We start from the raw sequence: 6,000 nt of genomic DNA, 5'->3' as shown, positions 1-6,000 counted from the left end.
CTGGAGTTCTGACCTTTTAAATTTCAAAAGATCAGAAAAAGCAGTCTCTCTAGTAATCTGGTAATTTCAGAGTTGAATACATGCTGGATTTTGTAGCTAGCCCAGCAATGATGCTCTGAAAATCAAGGATTACCATTCAAAGACCCAACAGAGCAATAGATGAGGATTCATCCAGCAACAATACAGAGTTTGAAAGGAAACTTGGTGAGATTAATACTATGTAGAAATAGTGTTAAATCAGAGCCAGTGCACTCTCCCCAGAAACATTTTTCCCCAAGGTGTTTAGAAGCTATCTTGTAGCAGTGGGGGAAAATAACCAGAATGGAGCCTCAAATTGAATAGCATAAGAGAAGAGACATGTGAACTTCTCTGGGGAACTTGTAGAATCCTGAGGAAGTGAGATCACAGCCTGAAGGGATAATAGACCACTCCAATTCAGTGGCAGTGAATTTATAGAAATACTTAGCTGCATGTTTATGTTTAGATATGTACATGTTGTCTCTCCTAATAGAATGCAAGCTTCCTGAGGTGAAAGTTATTTTGTCTTTGTATCCCAGAACTTAACCCATAGTATCAAGCAATCAATTACCAATTTTTTAAGCCAGGCACTATGCTAAATGCTGGAAACACAAGAAAGACAGAAAAAAAATGATCCTTGCTCTCGCAGAGTTCATAGTCTAATGGGGGAGACTATACGCAAACAACTATATAGAAACAAGCTATACACAGGATAAACTGGGGATAATCTTAGAGGAAAGACTGAAAGTCTGAGAAAGGTTTCTTGCAGAAGGTAGAATCTTTCCTGAAACTTGAAGGAAACCAGGGAGGCCAGAAGGCAGAGATGTAGAGGTACAGTCCTGTAGGTAATTGAGAAAAACACTAGGAGTCTGGAGATGGGATGTTATTACATTCCAGGGGCAGCAAGGAGAGCAGTGTCACAGGATCAAAGAATACATGGAGGACTATAAGGTGTGAGAAAACTGAAATGGTAGGAAAGGACCAAGCTATGAAAGTCCTTGAAAAACCAAACAGAGGAAATAATTTTTGGTCCTGGAATGATAGGGAAGAATAGGAGTCTACTGAATAGGGAGTTGATATGATTGGACCTTTATTTTCTGGAAGATCCATTTGACAGTTCAGTGAATGATGGATTGTGGTGGAAACTTGAAGCCAAAAGACCAAGGGAAGACTATTCCACTGGTCTAGTCTCTAGGTGATGAGGACATTCACTAGGGAGGTGGCAGTGTTAGAGGAAAGAAGAAGGCATTCAAGAGATGTTACAGAGGTGGAAATGATAGAATTTGATGCCCTACTGGATATGGAATCTAGAATGATGCATAAGTTTGAAGCCTGTGTGACTGGGAGAATGATGGTGGTGCCTTTGACAGTAATAGGGAAGTCAGGAAGAGGAGAAGGTTTAGAGGGAAAGATAATGCATTCAGTTTGGGACAAATTGAGTTTGAGATATCTAAGACACATAGATGGCTAAAAGGCAATTGGAAATGTGAGGCTAGAGGATAGGAGAGAAATTAAGATTGGTGCTTAATTAGTGCATGTAGAGTGATTTGTTTTGCCAAACAGCTTATTTTCCTCTTTAATCCTTGCTGGGGATGACTAGCTAGGAAGAGGAAAGGGAAGTTTTATTTGGACATGAAAGTAATTTAAAAAATTTTTGGAAGTAAAATTTTGAAAGTAAAACAAATTTTAAAATATATTTGATTTATCTAATTTTAAATAATAATTAATAATATAATAAAATAAGTAATAAAATTTTTAACATATCATAAGATCCAAATTATTTCCTTCCTTTCCTTCTTTCCCTTTGCCCTGAGATTGTAAACAATTTGATCTAGGTTTTATATGTGTAAGATCATGAAAAATATATTTCCATATTGGTATGATTGTGAGAGAATACCAATATAAAACCAAAAATTGAAACACATAAATAAAAGAAAGTGAAAACAAAATATTTTACATAACATTTTTTTAAAAATTCTTATTGAAAGAGATTATATTGACAGAGCTTACATTATTCTTACTCCTTCTTCTTTCTCCTTCCCCAGATATACACTTCTTTTTCTTTCTCCTTCCCCTACAGTACAAAATAAGTCAAAATGCTGTGATCTCAAGTGAAATATTTTTTTTCTATTAGAATCAGAATGCCAAACTAGAATAGATAATAGGGATAATCTTGTCTAGTCTTCCCATTTTATAGGTGAGGAAATTGAGAATTGGAAGGGTGGAGTGTTTTTCTGATACAAGAAAGAAGCAGGTCCTCTAATTCCAAATCCATTTCTGTTTCAACTATGCCACCGTGGGAAGCAAATTCAGATGTCTTCACTTCAAAATCTTTCAACTAAACTGCCTTAAGTGGCCTACAGATGGAAGAGTTTGAACTTTGTTATTATAGAAGATAAATTTATAATTAGGTGCTTGTGAAAGCATCATTCATTGGACCTTTCATAAGTTATTGTCTTTTATAATTAATGTCTTAGCAAAGGGCAGCTTAATAGCTGAAGCACTGTGACTTTGCTCTTATCAAATTCTCTCTTGGATCTCTCTACTTCAGTTTCTCAGTCTGTAAAAGTGAGCCCAGCTACTTTTCTAAGGAAGAACTTAAAACCACAATTTTGGAACCTAAAGGAAAGAAACAGGAAACAAGCATTTATTAACAAAAAATTATGGGGGTAGCTTGGTGGCTTAATGGATAGAAAGCCAAGTCTGGAGGTGAGAGGTCCTGGGTTCAAATCTGGCCTCAGACACTTCCTAACTTGTGACCCTTGGCAAGTCACTTAACCCCAATTGCTTAGCCTCTACCTCTCTTTTGCCTTGGAACCAATACTTGGGATTGATTCTAAGATAAAAGCGAAGGGTTTAAGATAGTGAGAGAGAGAATTATGAGCTAGGTAGGCCCCATGCCAATCACTTTACAAATATTATTTCATTTAATCCTCACAACAATTCTAGGAGGTAAGCACTATTATTATTTTCATGGTCCAGTTGAGGAAACTGAAGGAGGCAGAGGTTAAATGACTCATCTGTCCAGGGTAACATAGCAAGTATGTGAGAATGGATTTTAACTCAATTCTTCCTGACTCTAGGCAAAGTACTCTGCCAACTGAACTGCTAAATGCCCCTGCATAGGTCAGGTCCTTGAAGGTTGTCTAGTCCAGGCTCTCTACGGGGCGAAGACCCTGAAGGATGAAGACAGACTTTGGGAAGAAGTCAACACATAGAAGAACTGGTGCCTCAATATGTCCTAGATTTCCAGTTTGTGGCTCTAAAGACTGAAGAATTTCCTTTTGGATGGGACTGTGGACTCTCTCAGTTGAGATACTATTTCCAGTGGGAAAACATATGTAATCTGCATATTGTCTGATATATGCTTTCCCTATATGACTTCTCTGATTTCTGTTTGTTATTGGCTAGGATAAATGGATTCATTTGCTACTTACCATTGTAATGTCCACAGTGTAACTAACATTTGATAGAAAAGGAGTCAGACCTGTAGACATAATTTGGGGAATCCCTTCCCCATCATAAGATATTAGTTAGATGAGGGACTTGAACAAAAAAGTCATTTCCCTCAGACTAGCAGTATTGAAGAGGGCAGAGAGACATAATTCTAGTCTAATTTTCTCTCTCTGAGAAGAGCAAAATGAGCTAGTCTGGTGGCTCCAATCTCTTGCTTTCCTTCAGGCAGGAATCAAATTTCCTTTGAAGAGAGGTAGTTGAGAGTCCAGAGATATCTCTTGGCACCTCTGTGCAATCAGCATTTAGAAAAATGTCATGTGTACAACATGGATAACATGGATAGCACACACATCCTACACAAGAGTCTGTAAAGAAGAGAACTCACAATTGGGGGAATCAGGAAAGGCTTCATAAAGAAGAAGGTACTTGAACTATATTTTAAAGTGAGAGAGAGACTTTAGGACATAGAGGGAAGGAGGAAGTGAATTCCCGGTATGATGCATGGCCAGTGGGAGATGGAGTATCATTTGTAAGAAGTTTGACCGAATCAGAGTATATAGTAAAAGGAGCAATGTCCAATGAGGCTATAATGATAGTCTAGGGCTAGGTTGTATAGGGCTTTAAAAGCTAAAGAGAGTTCACATTTTATCTTTTTAGCAATTGGAAGCCACTGATTGATTATTTGACTGAATAGGGGAATGGCATGGTCAGATCAGCACTTAAGAAAATTACTTTGGCTGTAGTTTGTAGGATGTATAGAAATGGTGAGAGACTTGAGAAAGGGAGACACATTAGGAAGCTTCAAAGCTTACCTTCTGTCTTAGAATCAATACTAAAAATGTTGCTTGCAAGGCAGAAGAGCAGTAAGGGCTAAGCAATTGGGATTAAGTGACTTGCCCAAGGACACACACCTAGGAGGAAGTATCTGAGGTCATATTTGAACCTCTATACTCCCATTACCAGGCCTGGCTTTCTATCTGCTGAGCAATCTAGCTGCCCTGATTAGAAAGCTTTTGTAATAATCTTAGGGAGAAGTGATGAAGCCCAGAATTAAGATTCTTTTTTTTTTTGTATCTTTATTTTATTCCAATAACAAATTTACATATAAGTTTTCCAAAGTTATATGATTCATGTTGTCTTCCTTCTTCCCTTCCCCTTCCTGGAATTGACAAGCAATTTCACTAGATTTTGTATATATATATAAAATAATTCAAAATATCACCATATTATTCATTTTTGTAAGCAAATAATCTCATAAAACCAAAACCCCAAATCATATGTCCAAATAAACAAGTGATAAATCATGTTTTCATATGCATTTCTACTCCAACAGTTCTTTCTCTAGAGGTAAATAGCATTCTTTTTCTTAAGTTCTTCAGAATTGTCCTAGATCATTATATTGTTATTAGTAGCAAAGTCTATCACATTTGCTCATCCCACAATATTTCAGTTACTGTGTATAATGTTCTCCTGATTCTGCTTATTATACTCTGCATTAGTTCATATAGGACTTTCCAGTTCTTTCTGAACTCATCCTATTCGTAATTTCTTACAGTGCAATAGTATTTTATCACCATCCAATACCAGAATTTGTTCAGCCCAGAATTAAGATTCTTGCTCAATGAGTGAACAGAAAGAGTTGAATTTGGGAGATTTGAAGGCATAAACAGTGGATTTGGCAAATAGTTAGATATGTGAGAAGAGGAGAGTGAGGAGCTCAGGAAAAATTCAAGGTTTTAAATATGTGAGATTAGAAGGATGGTGGTGACTATAACAAACATTGGGAAATTTGAAGAGTGGAAGTTTTTTTTGAAGATAATGAATTCAGGTTTGAGTATGTCGAGTTTAAGACCTCTCTAGGACATCCGTTTTGAAATGCCTAATGAGTAATTGGTAATGTAGGACTCAAATTCAGGGAAAAGACTAGGGCTGAATAAACAGATCCCTGAACCATCTGCAGAGATTATAATAGCTGATTAGATTATCAAAAGAGAATATAGGAAGAAAAAAGAAGAACTCTTGCCCTAGGGCAGATAATGAAGCAGCAAAGGCTCCTGAGAAGTGATCATAGAAGAGAATAAAAAAGAGCAGTGCTAAGAAAATCCAGAGATGAGAGAGCACTCAGATCAGGGTAAGTCAACTGTGTTAATGGTAACAGAGAGGTTAAGATTCAGTTTATTTTCCAAATCTTCATCTCTGAAGCCTAGGACATAAACAGACTGCTCTTTTGTCTAGTCATTACCTAGGAACTCTGAGATTCAGGATTCCTCAGTCTTTAAAAACTCTAAATCTTTCCTATTGGTTCATGTAAATGAATTAGATAGGAAAAAGAAACCGGCAATCCTATGCCTTGCTCACCTGTTTTACTGACCTTTCATATACAAATTATCTCCTTAAAGCCTCACAAGTTTTACTAGATACTCCTAAACCTACTCCAAACTTTAATACTTTACAAGATATAAAGTTATTCACTCCTATTTGGAAGTAGCTCATTTTTTACTAGGTGTAAATGCAATCTGAATGGAC

This window comes from Gracilinanus agilis, chromosome 5 (assembly GCF_016433145.1).
Source record: "Gracilinanus agilis isolate LMUSP501 chromosome 5, AgileGrace, whole genome shotgun sequence".
Taxonomy (NCBI): domain Eukaryota; kingdom Metazoa; phylum Chordata; class Mammalia; order Didelphimorphia; family Didelphidae; genus Gracilinanus; species Gracilinanus agilis.
The sequence above is the reverse complement of the archived record's forward strand: the minus strand, read 5'-3'. Positions refer to the sequence as shown.